Raw genomic sequence first — 15,632 nt, 5'->3', positions numbered from 1 at the left:
TGTGCCCTCTAGGGGTAGATCCATGTAGAAAAAATTGTATCATTTGTGTGATGTAGATGGAAAATGTTGGCAAAGTATTTGGGGTGGAGGCCAAGGTGCGGACTTTATTCACTAATGTTCTTTAAATTGCTGATATTTATACATTTACATATGAGATGATGATAGATGTTCTATGTACAACAGGAAAGACGCCAAACGAGACATAGAAAAAAGAATAGACACGCATGAGAACCAACTAGAAGTGATGGAGGAAAATTTGTAAGTGCTTTTTTCTTAGGTAGAGATGATATAAAACCTGTCGGCACATACTATATATCTGTCTACTCTGATAGTTTTCAATCAGTGTGTCAAAGTCATTTCCCAGTTTAGGAGGTTTATTATTATTATTTATAATGACCTTCAGCTCGCTCTTGAGCCATGGCGACTTGATGGATGAACGCTGTGTAGGAAGATCAATTTTGCACAAGCCTAGACAGGTCCACCAGGGTCTTCTTCACTGTTATCTTGAATGAAACAAGCAATCAGATTGCTGGTCTTCCTCTTCATCTTGTTCCTTCTATTCTTCCTCTTCATCTTGTTCCTTCTATTTTTCTGACCATGATGTCCTTCTCCAGTGATTGCTCTCTTCGTATGGTGTGTCCAAAGTAGGCAAGATGACAAACGTCACGAAAAGATGGCTGTGTTGCTCCTGGCACTTTTCCTGAAGTTGACACGCCATGAAGACCATATCTACTGTCTAACGGCTTTCTTAATTCTGCAACTGCTAATAAAACAACAGGGCCCAGAAAGCTTTTAAACAAAAAAAGGAGGAGTGGTGGGGGTCTCATAAAACGCCATAACACCTTGTATGGTATCCATGAAAAAGCCAGGCCTCCGTCACAAAAAGAGCTTCACTTTGTGTCAAGTATTGAAGAAACATTTACTTTTTCCACTCCTTGTAAACATCCATTTCATCAAACATACAACTGACTGAGATAAATGGCAGTATTGAAATAAAAGGAACAGTGAAATATTTCATCCGCCCGCTCGATATGTCTTTGGGCGCTGGATATTATGGGGTTATTTATTAATTTGCTCATTTTTGTAAACAACCTATGGAAGTATAATTATTGCTATTAATTGATCCAGGAGACCTAGGGGGCATAGAAATGCAAAAAGCTTTAGTAGTTACTATGAAATAATTAAATTAACCTCTTCATTTTCCCATGGAGGGGTGGGGGGACTGCCTAGCCTTGGAAACTGCAGGCAGTGGGACACCTCATTTTCACATGTCCGATTATAAAAGTTGCATCCACCAGAACAAAAGGAAAGAAAGTAAAGAAGGGTCCGGAATAAACCGCTCTGCAAGCAATGACTGAGCTCACCCACTGGGAGCCCCAAGCAATATCTGTGGACATTTGTGCAAAGCTCTACATGGGCTCAAAAAAAACAAGCCATTGTTTCAAATGGACCGTTGATCCTATAAGTAAAATGTAGCAATGTGTTCGTCCACATTGCTATAGTTGTGTTATAAGTTGTGTTTGTCCAAGTTGCTGCCCCCTATAGAACAAATGAGGTTTATAGGACACATGAATGATATGAATTCTATTTACTTAACTGTTTAATTTTGGTACCAGGAAAAATAAAACATGGCTCAGCATTTATATGGCTTCTTTAGAAAGACAAGAGTAATATTTTAAAGTATGTATACTTTCTATAGCATACCTCCTGTCTAGGATGCCGGATTTGGGAAGCTGTCTCAGGTGGTCAGCACATGTCCAATCTGTATGGATATGGTTGAATACAATAGTGGAGCAGGGAGCCGTCAGCTCCCTGCACCACCACACAGTCTATGGTCTCCACGCCTTCTAAAGTTTGGTGCAGAATGATGATTTCACTAGATCATGTGTGCAGCGCCCATCCACACACAGCATAGAATAGAGCAAGCTTGTAGATTCATGCTTATCATGGAAACAAGGTAATGTGAGTTTTTTTTTTAGCAATTACACTATTCTGACTGTCATGAGGTGGCACTGGGAGGGCATTTTGAGGTATTGTACTGAGTGTGAAGGAGCACTTTGGGGTATTATGCTGTAGGCATCATAGTGTGAGGGGAATACTTTGGGGCAACATACTGTGTTGGGGTGCACCTTTTGGGGGCATCATGTGTAGGGGCACAGTAATGTGTGCGTCTGGGCCATTATGGGTGGGAATGTACCATTGGGCCATCATACTGTATGGACGTACATTATGGGGTGTCATACTGGGGAGGTTTTATACTTTGGGGAGCATGTAAGAGGGTATTGTACTGTGATGGAACACTATGTGCAATACTCGCAACGTATGACCATGTGGCTTTCAAAGTTGGGAGGTACGATGTAGGAATGTGATCCTGTAATGGACCACACATGTAAAAACGAGTGCAGAAGAAATAGAAAGTAATTGCCTAAAACTATTCTTATCAATTCTTTAATTCGTAATATTAAAGCGAAAAGAAAACCAAAAATGTGACTTTTTTATTGCATATTTTGAATTTATGTACCATGTAGATATATTGGGCACATTCCTCAGATGCCTTAAGTGCATTTTAACCTCTTAATGATTAATTTTGTGAACCATGTAATTTTTTTATTAAAACAAAAAACTGGGTCGGAGTTATATTAAGAAATAAGAAATAAGGTTCCAATACATCAAGTCCATGTGATTTTCTCACCGGTCTTGATGAGGGGGTATGGTGGAGTACCTGATCCATATTGATGTGTGCGCCTCTTCATGAATCAGGAGCATCTGACGACCTCTGTTCATCATGCCAGAAAACTGACTGGAGTAAGATTTCTGGAGTAGGGAATGCTGCAGCTTTTCATGAATTAGATGAGCTGTGGTGTGACATCCTCGCTGCGCACCCGTCTTGTCACTGCTCCGCTCATTTTGGTAGAGCTGGAAGAAACTGATTTGAAAATGACAAAAGTCCAAAAAATTTTCTGCAACTCCAAGTTGTGCCAAAATGTAGTCATTTTTCAGAGCAATTGATGCCAGAATTCTGGTTAAATGACTTTGATAAATTCCTTAGCTGATGAAAGAAGCTGCAGCAAGATGAGCTGCTATTAGATAGTGGCGCCCCCTGCAGTCACACTACACCCTGATTGCTGCCATCTCTCCGATACGTCACCTTTGTTGGATCATTGGGGGTCTGAGGTCGCTGTGATAGATTTCATAACAGCGAATGTTTCTCACAACATTTCTTTTCTTCACTTCTCCAACAGATGGATCTACAAAATAAAAACATCACCACCAGCTTTCAAGCCATTTAGAATCAAAAAAAGAAAATGGCGTCCATATCTGGAAACAATCCCGTACGTATGTTATTTCTGGAAATATAATACTATGTAACGAGCCTAATATATTATACAAGTTGTGTTTCCGCTGGAGCCAGTGGTGGAGTACAGTATTTGTAGTGAGCCAGCTATTTATTGCTCTTACTCGCTGCTCCAGCGCTTTCTATTACTAGTTCTCCAGGAGTTGTTTTACCACCTCAGGCCATCCACCTGACTATTTCTAGTGGCTCAGCTTAATAATAGTATACCTGGATTCTCAGGAATTTCTAATAAATGGCCTGCTTTGTAAAAAACATTTCCAGCTGTGAGTAGAAATGACTGGGATATAGCATTCATATGGAATGTATACTCTTCTATATCAATTGTTTTGATTCCTGTATCCCAGGGGTGGACAATGAGGGTCCACATGATAGACTGTTGACTGTTGTGGATGGATAAACCAATAGACTGAAAATAATTATGCTTTTTATTATGTAGCGTCAGCGCTAAGGGGGTCAAATATCTGCAGCCCCTCCATGAAGTGAACAGAGGATGCACAGCATCACTTACAGTTCATGCTGCGCATCCTCCATTGTCTTGTCATGTCATTCTCAGCTTCTTGTCAACGTTGGGTCAGAAGCTAAAATTGGGGGTAGAGGAAGGGTTCACAGCAGTGTGCAGACAGGACAAGAAACAGCCTTCAGTCCTATCTGTACTACGTCCCCCTCCTCTTCATGTCACCCCCTCCACAACTGTCTTGAGATGAGTGGGAAGGAGTTTGGAAGTGAAAGACCACAGATGTAACAAAGATGAATGAATGAGTGTATGTGTGTATAAATATACAAAATATAGTGTGTATATGTGTAGACTATATTGTGTGCATGTAGTATAAAGGTTGTGTATGTATACATTATGTATTGTGTGTATGTCTACAATTTGTAGAGTACATATGTATACAGCATATAACGTGATTATGTATATAACCAGTATATAGTGTGTGTATATGTATATAGTGTGTATATGTATACAGTATATCGTTTGTGTTTTGTGCAAAAAATCAATAATAAGTGTTACAAAAAGTCTCAGTGTAACACTCGCCTAACATATAAGATGATATCTGTTCCATGTACTATAGTGAGGAGACAGAGGAGCAAATAAGGGAAGAGGAAATGAATAATGACACCATCATACTTACGTAAGTGCAGATATTTACTGTTAATATAAGAAAATATACTCTTATAAGAGAAATGGAACATCATTTATCCTCATCCCTTCCATAACCCATACCAGACACATTTATGTGGTTTTCCAATATAAAAAAAAAATTTGGACAAAGATGGGAAATGAGACAAGGACAGTGATTAGCTGCAGTGGTCACGTGGGTAGTCACTAACTTCATTGCTGCAGTACAGGATTTATCATGAGAGGCACAGCTCTTTTATTATTTTACACCATTTTCTCTATTTTGGCTCAATTATACAAATTTTCCAGAAAATGTCACTGTCTCAGTCTTATGTTTGCTTGGCATTAATGTATTGTAATAAATTGTAGACCCTGTAACTCTCCCGTCTGCACGGCCGCTACTGGGTAAAAGTCAGTGTTAGCTAATGAATGGGGTCTCCATCTGGATTGGGATTGCTTCCCTGATATTGGTGGCGAATCCCAACAATTGGTCATCAGTATTCTAATCCTGGAAAACCCCTTCATCTATGTGATGTAGTAAATGTACTAATTTTGCTAAGAAAGTATTTGGGTTGGAGTGAGAAACTGGGGAATGTACTATGTCTGTGATGAAAACAAACCTTTTACAAATTTACATGAGATGATTTATGTTTTATGTACTGTAGGGAGGAGACCACCGAAATAGAGGAGAACACCATCGAGACCAGGTAAGAGCAGAGATTTACTGATCAAACCTTCTAGATGACAGGATGATAACGAGGATTCTTTACTACAGTATATATATATATCTGACTGCACAGATAGCGGCCATTCATTGATCTCCAGTCATGCATCTTATATGCCTGATTTTTAAGAGTTTTGAAGAGTTTTAGAAGAGTTTTTTCTTCCTGATGCGTTCTTTGCTGCCTTCTGATTGGACACTACCATGTTCGGAGAGGTTTCCTTTTGGATCCTCTTCAAAGAAATTACATGCAATTTATTTTTTTCCAAAAAAAGTGATTTTCTAATCCTTTTCAAGGGAAAAAAATTAAAAAAAACTCCTCATATAAACAAAGTGGATTTCTCATAAAAATGAACTGGAATTGGTTTCCAAGAGTTTTTAAAGCAATTTTTGAGGTGGATTTTGGAGAGGATTTGCTTAAAAAAACACATCCAAAAATTCTATGTGCACTTACTGTTCATGATGTAATCAAGTTTTAGCTTTAGGATGTGTTCACATTGAATCTTTTTACTGAGTTTTTGGAGCGGAAACTCCAAAATCCTCATAAAAAATGTAAAACTTCTCAAAAACTGGAAATTTCTGCTCAGTTTCCACTCCAAACACTGAGGAAAAAGACTCAGTGTGAACACACTCATAAAGAGATCCTGTCACCAGGATTTTGCCAAATAAAGAACACACGTGGCCATATTGGCGCTGTGATACTGTGGTGGGCCAGTCAGTGCATCGAGGTCTGAACTCAGACCGTACGTCACAGACATCTGAATGAGGCATTAATATACTCTAATAAATTGTAGACCCTGCAACCCCCCATCTGCACCGCCGCTGATAGGTAAATGTCACTAATCAATGGGGTCTCCATCTGGATTGGGACGTCTGCTTCCTTGATATTGGTGGCGAATCCTAACGATTGGTCATCAGTATTCTAATCCTGGAAAACCCCTTTATCAGTGTGATAGAATTTTTTTTGCAAGGCGCCAGAAGGACAATAATAGAGAAAAAGACTAATGAGACCAATAAAAAAATATATATAGTTTATTAATGTATAGCAATATCAAAAAAGGTCAATATAAAAGAGTAGATACATTAGTGACAGGTAGATGGTGAGGATACCAAAAAATAGGACCACAACAAGAACTACAAGGTATAAATCATTATAGGACAAGTGTCCGGGCAGCAAAATATAAAAACATGGCAATTGTCAAAAATAGTATGTAACATACTAAAACCCACTGGATGGCCCTCACATGTAAAAAGTGACACCTTATGAGAACAGAATGACAGTCATTCAAAGTATAATAATGCAGAATGAGCTTCATTGTGTGAAGTCACCAAGTGAGGATCAGACAGGGATGAAAAAATTAAATAATATATGCATTACCCATGAAAGGATTGTGCCCAGGTGTGAGTTTTAATGCTCGTTTCGCGTGGGCTTCCTCAGGGGGTGATGACATCGCGCCCTGAGGAAGCCCGTGTGAAACGCGTGTTGGGGTGTTAAGACTCACTCCAGGACACAATCCTTTCATGGGTAATGCATATATTATTTACTATTCATGTATATAGCTGTCTACTTTAAACCCTATCTTATTCTCACTTTGTGACTTCACATAATGCAGCTCATTCTGCATTTTTATACCTTGACTGATTGTCATACTGTTATCATAAGGTGTTGTCACTTTTTAGATGTGGGGGTCATCCAGTGGTTTTAATTGTGTTCCATACTATTTTTGACCATTGTCATGTTTTTGTATTTTGCTTCTTGGAGACTTATAGTGTAATGATTTATACCTTGTAGTCTTTGTTGTGGTCCTCTTTTTTGGTATCCTCACCATCTATCTGTCACTAATGTATCTACTATTTTGATATTGCTACACATTAATAAACTATATATTTTTTATTAATTGGTCTCATTAAACTTTTTCCCTATTATTGTCCTTTTGGCTCCTTACCAAATATTCAATGTTATTGGGTTTTCCCAGTGCTGTGGAAGTATATTCCTGATCGATATCCATCGTTTTGGGTTCATGATATTTTATATGTGTGATGTAGTAAATGCACAAATTTTGCTAAGAAAGTATTTGGGTTGGAGTGAGAAACTGGGGAATTTACTATGTCTGTCATGAAAATGAAACTTTTACAAATCCTAAACCCTACTGTTACTTGTACATTTACCTGAGATGATTTATGTTTCATGTACTGTAGGGAGGAAACCACAAAAATCATAAAAACAAAGAAGAAGACCATCAGGACCAGGTACGAGCAGATATTTACTGAGCAAACCTTCTAGATGACATAATGATAGAGATAATTCCTTATTACAGTATGTATATGACTGCACAGATAGCGGCCATTCATTGGTCTCCAGTCATGCATCTTATATGCCTGATTTTTAAGAGGTTTTGAAGAGTTTTGGAAGAGTTTTTTTCCTGAAGCGTTATTTACTGCCTTCTGATTGGACGGTGCCATGTTTGGAGAGGTTTCCTTTTGGATCCTCTTCAGAGAAATTACATGCAATTTATTTTTTCCCAAAAGATGATTTTCTAAACCTCTTCAGGGAAAAAAAATGAGAACCTTCCTCATATAAACAAGGTCGATATATCATAGAAATGAACTGGTGGCAGAGCCTGCACAGATTTATATCTCATCTCAATGAGAAGCTAAGATCTCAATCTGCGCATGCACCGCCATTTTCCTGAAGACATTTTCCTGAAACCAGGAGATCAATGTGTGCAAGTGCCACCCACACCTAGGACAGCACTGGCACGAAGTCTAAACTAGGAGCACGATGAAGACAACAGGAGCAGTGGAGGGGCCGTGTCTTAATATGTCTTAATTCATATAAGACATATACTGTATTTTCTGGACTATAAGATGTACTTTTTTAGCAAGAAAAAAATCATGCTTAAAAAAGAGTGTGCGTCCTATAGTCCAGAAGCAGGAGAGCGCGGACACAGCATCATTCCCAGGTACTGAGAAAACTATGCAGCAGCACAGCTCTTTCTCCTCCAGCCCAACACTGAGCAGTCTGATCTGTGCAGGGCAGGAAAGGAAGTTACCAAACCCTACACATGACTGAAGCTGCACAGATGCTACAGTCCTGACTATCTGAAGAACCTTTCAGGTTACTCATATGCAGAGAAGGAACTTCAAAATGTGCTAGTAGAGCTATGTGTGTTTATGTAGCAGAGCTGTGTGTGTTTATAGAGCAGGGCTGTGTGTCTGGTGATGTAGCAGAGCTGTGTGTGTTTATTTAGCAGGGCTATGTGTTTGCTGATGTAGCAGAGCTGCGTGTGTTTATGTAGCAAGGCTGTGTGTTTGTTGATGTTCCAGAGCTGTGTGTGTTTATGTACCACAGCCGTGTGTTTGTTGATGTTGTTGTTGATGTTGCAGAGCTGTGTGTGATTGTCAAGATCAGTGTGTATGCAGCAGAGCTGTTTTTGCATGTTGCAATGCTGCAGAGCTGTGTTTGTATGTTGCAGAGCTGTGTATGTGCATATACAGCAGAGCTGTGTCTGTCCATAAACCGTGCATGCAGTGGATCTAGGTATATGTGTGCACTGCCGAGAGTGTACATAACATGCGGTGCTGTAAAGCTCTATGTGTATAATACAGAAGCTGCAAAGCAACACTAAGAATAGATCCATTACCTCCTTATCCTACCCTTGTACATTAAAGTTAGTGATATTGACCTCTCCACTTCTTTACACCAATAGGGAAGTTTAAATGAAGAGGAAAAGTGCTTTGTCTATTTTCTGCTTTCTGACCCTGGGGTGTGTCTGAGGCTATGTGCCCACGATCAGGAAATAGCAGGATTTTGGACACAGCCTATTTTCGCTATATTCTAATCACGCAGTAAATCCCATGTGTCTCCGCAACAGAAATTGACATTCCGCGGCTCGTAAAGCCGCGCCGCCGGTGAGTTTACATAGCGTCAAATAGAAGCACAGTAGGCATGCGATTTCTATAAATCCATCCACTGTGCTTGTAATGTAGAACGCAGCGATTTGGACGCAGCGCAGGTGAGCATGCTATTCCTGATCGTGGGCATGTAACCTTATAGTAATTTGCGTTCTATAGTTATACCTCCTGCCCAAACTCAGGCCTGGGATAGTAATTACTAGAGTTAAAAGGCTTCTCTGGGACTACAAAGTTCATGTTCCATCCCCTCAATAGACAAGTATTGTTTAACCCCTTCCGGACATGGCCAATTTCCATTTACATATTTTCCTCTCCTTCTTCCAAGGGCGATTATTTTTATTCTGTCCACATAGACATATGAGGGCTTGTTTTTTGTGGGATGAGTTGTACTTTTGAATGACGCCATTTATTTTACCACAAAGTGTACTGGAAAAGGGGAAGAAAATTCTGAGTTCGGAGAATTTGCAAAACAAACCCTGCAATTCTCACATAATTTTTAGTTATATTTATGCTTTGATAGATTGGACATTTATGGAAGTGATGATACCACAGATGTATATTTTATTATCTTTAATTTTAAATGGGGGATAAAGGCAGTGATTTGAACTTACCGTATTTTTTGGACTATAAGACGCACCGGACCATAAGACACACCTAGGTTTTAGATGAGGAAAAGAGAAAAAAAATGTTAGCAAAAAATGTGGTCATGATGCACTGTTAAGGGGGAGGGGGTCTGCATAGCATAGAATAGTATGCATAGCACTCCAATCCTTATATGCATGGCACCCCAATCCCCCATCCTGATATGTATGGCACCACTCATCCCCATCCTGGAATGCTTTGCACCCCAATCCCCCATCCTGGTATGCATGGCATCCCTGATCTCCATCCTGGTATGTATGGCACCCCTGATTTCCATACTGGTATGCATGACACCCCTGATCTCCATCCTGGTATGCATGGCACTCCTCATCCCTATCCTGATATGCATGGCACCTGTAACGGGTCCGGGAGGCGGAACCTCTGAGCTACTATACAAGGGGGCGGCCCTTGTAAGGGAGCGGGTGGCAGTCTCTGGGTGAACGGACAGGGAGTTACGGCAAGTGATCAGGGCAGTCTCTGGGTAAGGGGTAGGTACGACCTGTGATGGCAGAGCCTCCGGGTAGGCTAGCAGGCAGATGGAAGATGTGTGCTCCCAGGTGAGCAAGCGAGAGTCTCTGGAATAGCAGGTGGTCACGGCACGTGACGGCGGAACCTCCGGGCTGGCAGGCAGGTAGGTAACGGAGAAGCGCTCCCAGGTGAGCGGGCAAGAGTCTCTGGAATAGCTGGTGGTCACCGCACGTGACAACGGGACCTCCGGGCTGGCAAGCAGGCAGGTAACGGAGATGCGCTCCCAGGTGAGCGGGCAAGAGTCTCTGAGATAGCTGGTGGTCACAGCACGTGACAACGGAGCCTCCGGGCTGGCAAGCAGGCAGATAACGGAGAAGCGCTCCCAGGTGAGCGGGCAAGCTGGTCCATAGACAGACTGACCGGAGTAGTAAGGCAGACCGTCGGACCTCAGGCAAGCAGGCAGGTAGCTGATATGCGCTCCCAGGTGAGCGGGCAGGCTGGTCCTTTAGACAGACTGACAGGAGTAGTAAGGCAGACCGTCGGACCTCAGACTGGCAGACAGGTAACAAGTATTCAGGCAGGAATCAGGCAGGTAACTGGCAGGTAACTAGCAGGAAACTGGTAGGAAACTGGCAGGTAACTGGCAACGGGACCTGAGGGCTGAAGCACAGGTGAGACACAGGTGCAAACAACATTGCTCGGGCACCTCCATTTTGGAGGAGGTGCCTTATATATGATGAAGTCCTCTGGCCATTGGCCGGGGACTCCTTAGGACGGCGCGCGCGGCCCCTTTAAGAGGAGGGGAGCGCGCGCGCGCGCGCCCTAAGCACAGGGGCCGGGAAGGAGCGCGCGCTGAGAGCAGAGCGGGAGGAGGACGCCGGGAAGGAGCGCGCGCTGACAGCAGAGCGGGGAGAGGACGCCGGGCACGGAGCAGAGCGGTGAGGGGAGCAGCGTCCCTGCCTAGCAGAGGGCAGGGACGCCAGCGCTACAGTACCCCCCCCTTTAGGCCCCCCCTTTTTTAGGCCAGACAGAAATTTAGCTAGGATGAGAGGGGCATGGATGTTCTCCCGGGGCTCCCACGTTCTCTCCTCAGGACCAAACCCCTTCCAATCTACCAGAAAAAAGGTCTTTCCTCTTACCCTTTTGGTGGCAAGAATGTTCTCTACCTCAAACTCGTCCTCAGCAGAAACCGGAGCAGGAGGCGTACCTGTAGACTTGGAAAAAGAGTTAAGCACCACAGGTTTGAGGAGAGACACATGGAAGGAGTTAGGGATCCGTAAGTTGGCCGGGAGTTTCAATTTATAGGCCACCGGGTTGATCTGACTGATGACCTCCAGTGGGCCGATGAACCGAGGCCCTAACTTATAGGAAGGGATCTTGAGCCGGACATATTTGGACGAGAGCCAGACTTTATCCCCAGGGCGGAATTGAGGAGGGTCCAGACGTTTTTTGTCAGCGTGTCTTTTCATACGCTCGGATGACAGAAGGAGTGCGGACCGGGTACTCTCCCATATGGAGGAAAATTTGTTAACAAGAGATTCCGCAGCCGGATTGTCCGCCGAGGTGGAGACGGGAAACGGGATCCGAGGATGCTGACCGTAGACTACAAAAAACGGGGATTTGGAGGAAGACTCGCTCTCGTGATTGTTGTACGAGAATTCGGCCCATGGCAGGAGATCCACCCAGTCAGAATGGTGGGCATTAACGAAGTGCCGAAGGTAACTGGTCAGGTTCTGATTGATCCGCTCCACTTGACCATTAGACTGTGGGTGGTAAGCGGAGGAGAAGTCCAGGGTGACGTCCAGCAATTTACAAGTGGCTCTCCAGAAACGGGAAGTGAACTGTACCCCACGATCCGACACGATGTGACGGGGCAGGCCATGAAGACGGAAGATGTGGCGGATAAAGTCTTTAGCCAGCTCGGGTGCAGACGGAAGACCTGGCAGTGGAATGAAGTGAGCCATCTTGGAGAAGCGGTCAGCGACCACCCAAATGACCGTACAACCGGCAGAGACGGGTAGATCAGTAATGAAGTCCATCGCTATATGCTGCCAGGGGGCAGCAGGTACTGGCAGAGGTAGGAGGCGGCCGGCCGGCAGGTGTCTCGGAACTTTGTTGCGGGCGCAGGACACACAGGCAGAAACAAAGTCTATTACATCCTTGTGCAGGTTAGGCCACCAGTAGTGCCGGGTAATAAGCTGGAGGGTCTTTTTCTGACCGGCGTGGCCAGCTAGTTTAGACGAATGACCCCAGTGTAGGATCTTCTCCCGATCAGGTACTGGTACGAACGTCTTACCAGGAGGAAGACGATTTAGACTCACGGGAGCCACCTGCATTACTCTGGCGGGATCGATGATATGTTTCGGATCCTCCTCGAGATCAGACACCAGAAAGGACCGAGACAAGGCGTCCGCCTTGACGTTTTTGTCAGCCGGGCGAAAATGAAGGACAAAATCAAAACGAGCAAAAAACAAGGACCACCGGGCTTGGCGCGGGTTAAGTCTCTGGGCATGCTGGAGGTAAGCCAAGTTCTTGTGGTCAGTGTAAATTATTACCGGGTGAAGAGCCCCCTCGAGCAGGTAACGCCACTCCTCCAATGCCAGTTTGATGGCCAATAACTCTCGGTCTCCTATGGAATAGTTGCGCTCAGAGGAGGAGAAGAGTTTAGAGAAGAAGCCACAAGTTACCATCCTCCCGGAAGATGATTTTTGAGTAAGTACCGCTCCGGCTCCAGAGGAGGAGGCGTCAACTTCCAGGAAGAACTGCTTGTTGCCATCTGGGCGATGCAGCACCGGGGCGGAAGAGAAGGCCTGTTTAAGGGAAAGAAAGGCCTCCTCTGCTTCGGGTGGCCACTCTTTGGGATTAGTACCTTTACGGGTGAGCGCAGAAATTGGGGCCGTCCGGGAAGAGAAGTGTGGTATGAAGAGGCGGTAGTAGTTGGCGAAGCCCAGGAATCGCTGAATGGCCTTCAACCCCTCCGGTCGGGGCCATTTCTCGATGGCAGACAGTTTCTCAGGATCCATTTGTAGGCCGGTCTGAGAGATAATGTAGCCCAGAAACGGAAGCGAGGTCTGCTCAAAGAGGCACTTCTCAAATTTAGCGTAGAGATGGTTCTGCCTTAGCCTGAGCAGGACCTGACGAACGTCCCTCCGGTGAGTCTGGAGATCCGGAGAGAAGACCAAGATGTCGTCCAGGTACACCACTACGCAGGAGTAGAGAAGGTCCCGGAAGATGTCATTGACCAACTCTTGAAAGACGGCAGGAGCGTTACAGAGACCAAAGGGCATTACCAGGTATTCATAGTGGCCGTCCCGGGTGTTGAATGCCGTCTTCCATTCATCCCCCTGACGAATACGAACCAGGTTGTACGCCCCACGAAGGTCCAGTTTGGTGAAGATCCTAGCCCCCCTCAGGCGATCAAATAATTCTGGAATGAGCGGAAGGGGGTACTTATTCTTCACCGTGATCAGGTTTAGGCCTCTATAGTCTATACAGGGACGGAGAGAGCCGTCCTTCTTTTTGACGAAAAAGAAGCCTGCTCCCGCCGGGGAGGTAGATTTCCGGATGAATCCTCTGGCCAGATTCTCCTCAATATATTCGGACATTGACCGGGTCTCAGCAGCGGATAAAGGATAGATACGCCCACGGGGAGGAGTAGTACCGGGTAGCAGATCGATGGGACAGTCGTATGGTCTATGTGGTGGTAATGTCTCTGCCTCCTTTTTATTAAAGACATCTGCATAAGACCAATAAGGAATCGGAAGTCCAGGTAGATTAGCTGGGGTAGGAGAGGGACGGACGGGATGGACGGGAACCAGGCAGGTTTTATGACAGTCTTGTCCCCAGCGAAGGACCTCTCCGGTTTGCCAGTCTAGCACGGGTGCATGTCTCTGGAGCCAGGGCAGACCTAGCAAGAGGGCGTGAGAGAGTCCAGGCAGAACATGAAAGGAGATACTTTCAGAATGCAGCATTCCCACCTGCAGGGTAATGGATTCGGTGATGAGTTGAATGGGGCGAGGTAAGAGGCCCCCATCCACGGCAGCGACAGACAAGGGTACAGCCAGAGGTTTGGTGGGGATGCGGTATTTCTCAACCAGGGACTGTGAAATAAGGTTCCCGGCTGCTCCAGAGTCAAGTTGGGCTAGTTCGAAATAACGGTTCTCCCCGTAGATGATCGAAACTGACAACAGCAGGGATGGAGAGGATTTATTCTTGTCTAGGTGGACCTCTCTGAGCGAACCTAGACACAGGCGTTTCCCGACCTCTCCGGGCAGGCACGGATCCGGTGCTCCTTACTGCCACAGTAGAAGCAGCTCCCCTCGGCACGGCGTGAGTCCTGACGGGTTTTGACCATCTTGGTCTGGTCGACCTGCATAGGCTCAGGAGAGTGTACCTGGGGAGAGATGGAGGGAATGACGGGTTTCTGGAAAGTAGGAGCTAAACGTGGAATCCTTCTCTCACGGGTGACCTCTTTGGCACGCTCCTGGAACCGTAGGTCAATCCGGGTGGCAAGGGTTATTAGATCATCGAGAGAGGTAGGAATGTCCCGACCAGCAAGTTCATCTTTAATACGACCGGACAGACCCTCCCAGAAAACGGATACCAGAGCGTCGTTATCCCAGGCCAGCTCCGAGGCAAGGGTGCGGAACCGTATGGCATATTGGCCCACGGTGAGACCCTCCTGACGGAGGCCTGGCAGAGAGGATGCGGATGAGGTCTTCCGTCCGGGTTCGTCGAAGACTTTCCGGAAAGCCGAGAGAAAAGCAGGCAAGTTGGACACCAGGGGGTCTCCTCTCTCCCATAGAGGATTTAGCCAGGCCAGGGCCTCCCCGGTGAGATGGGACATGATAAAGGCAATTTTGGCCCGGTCGGAATTAAACTGATGGGACAAAAGTTCAAAGTGCAGGGTGCACTGATTTATGAAGCCCCGAGCCTGGACGGAGTCGCCTCCGAAGCGAGGAGGTGCAGACAGCCGGGGACCGGGAAAGGTTACCATGGTATTAGTGGGTAGCGGAGCTGCCGGGTTGCGAGTCATGGTACTGGCAGTGGCTGCAGGTGGTGCAGTCAGAGTGTCCAGGCGAGTATTGACATTCCGCAGGTGACCCAGGATGGACTCCTGTTGGGACCTTTGACGGGACAGTTCATGACACAGGTCTGTGAGCGAGGGAGCTTGGGTGCCACCGGGTTCCATGGCCCGAGCAAACTGTAACGGGTCCGGGAGGCGGAACCTCTGAGCTACTATACAAGGGGGCGGCCCTTGTAAGGGAGCGGGTGGCAGTCTCTGGGTGAACGGACAGGGAGTTACGGCAAGTGATCAGGGCAGTCTCTGGGTAAGGGGTAGGTACGACCTGTGATGGCAGAGCCTCCGGGTAGGCTAGCAGGCAGATGGAAGATGTGTGCTCCCAGGTGAG

The 15,632-nt window shown here is 45.4% G+C and overlaps 1 long non-coding RNA gene across 1 annotated transcript; it reads left to right on the top strand.

The window, feature by feature from the left end:
* Window positions 1-202: 202 nt before the first annotated feature.
* On the top strand, window positions 203-5,188 carry LOC141271371 (uncharacterized). The gene is made up of 4 exons (XR_012321921.1): window positions 203-258; window positions 3,243-3,332; window positions 4,429-4,488; window positions 5,141-5,188. It is a non-coding gene; the product is annotated as an uncharacterized lncRNA (long non-coding RNA).
* Window positions 5,189-15,632: the final 10,444 nt, after the last annotated feature.

The sequence above is a fragment of the Phyllobates terribilis genome, unplaced genomic scaffold, assembly GCF_046119375.1.
Source record: "Phyllobates terribilis strain yellow unplaced genomic scaffold, ASM4611937v1 Scaffold_5__5_contigs__length_657084704, whole genome shotgun sequence".
Lineage (NCBI taxonomy): Eukaryota > Metazoa > Chordata > Amphibia > Anura > Dendrobatidae > Phyllobates > Phyllobates terribilis.
The sequence above is the reverse complement of the archived record's forward strand: the minus strand, read 5'-3'. Positions and strand labels throughout refer to the sequence as shown.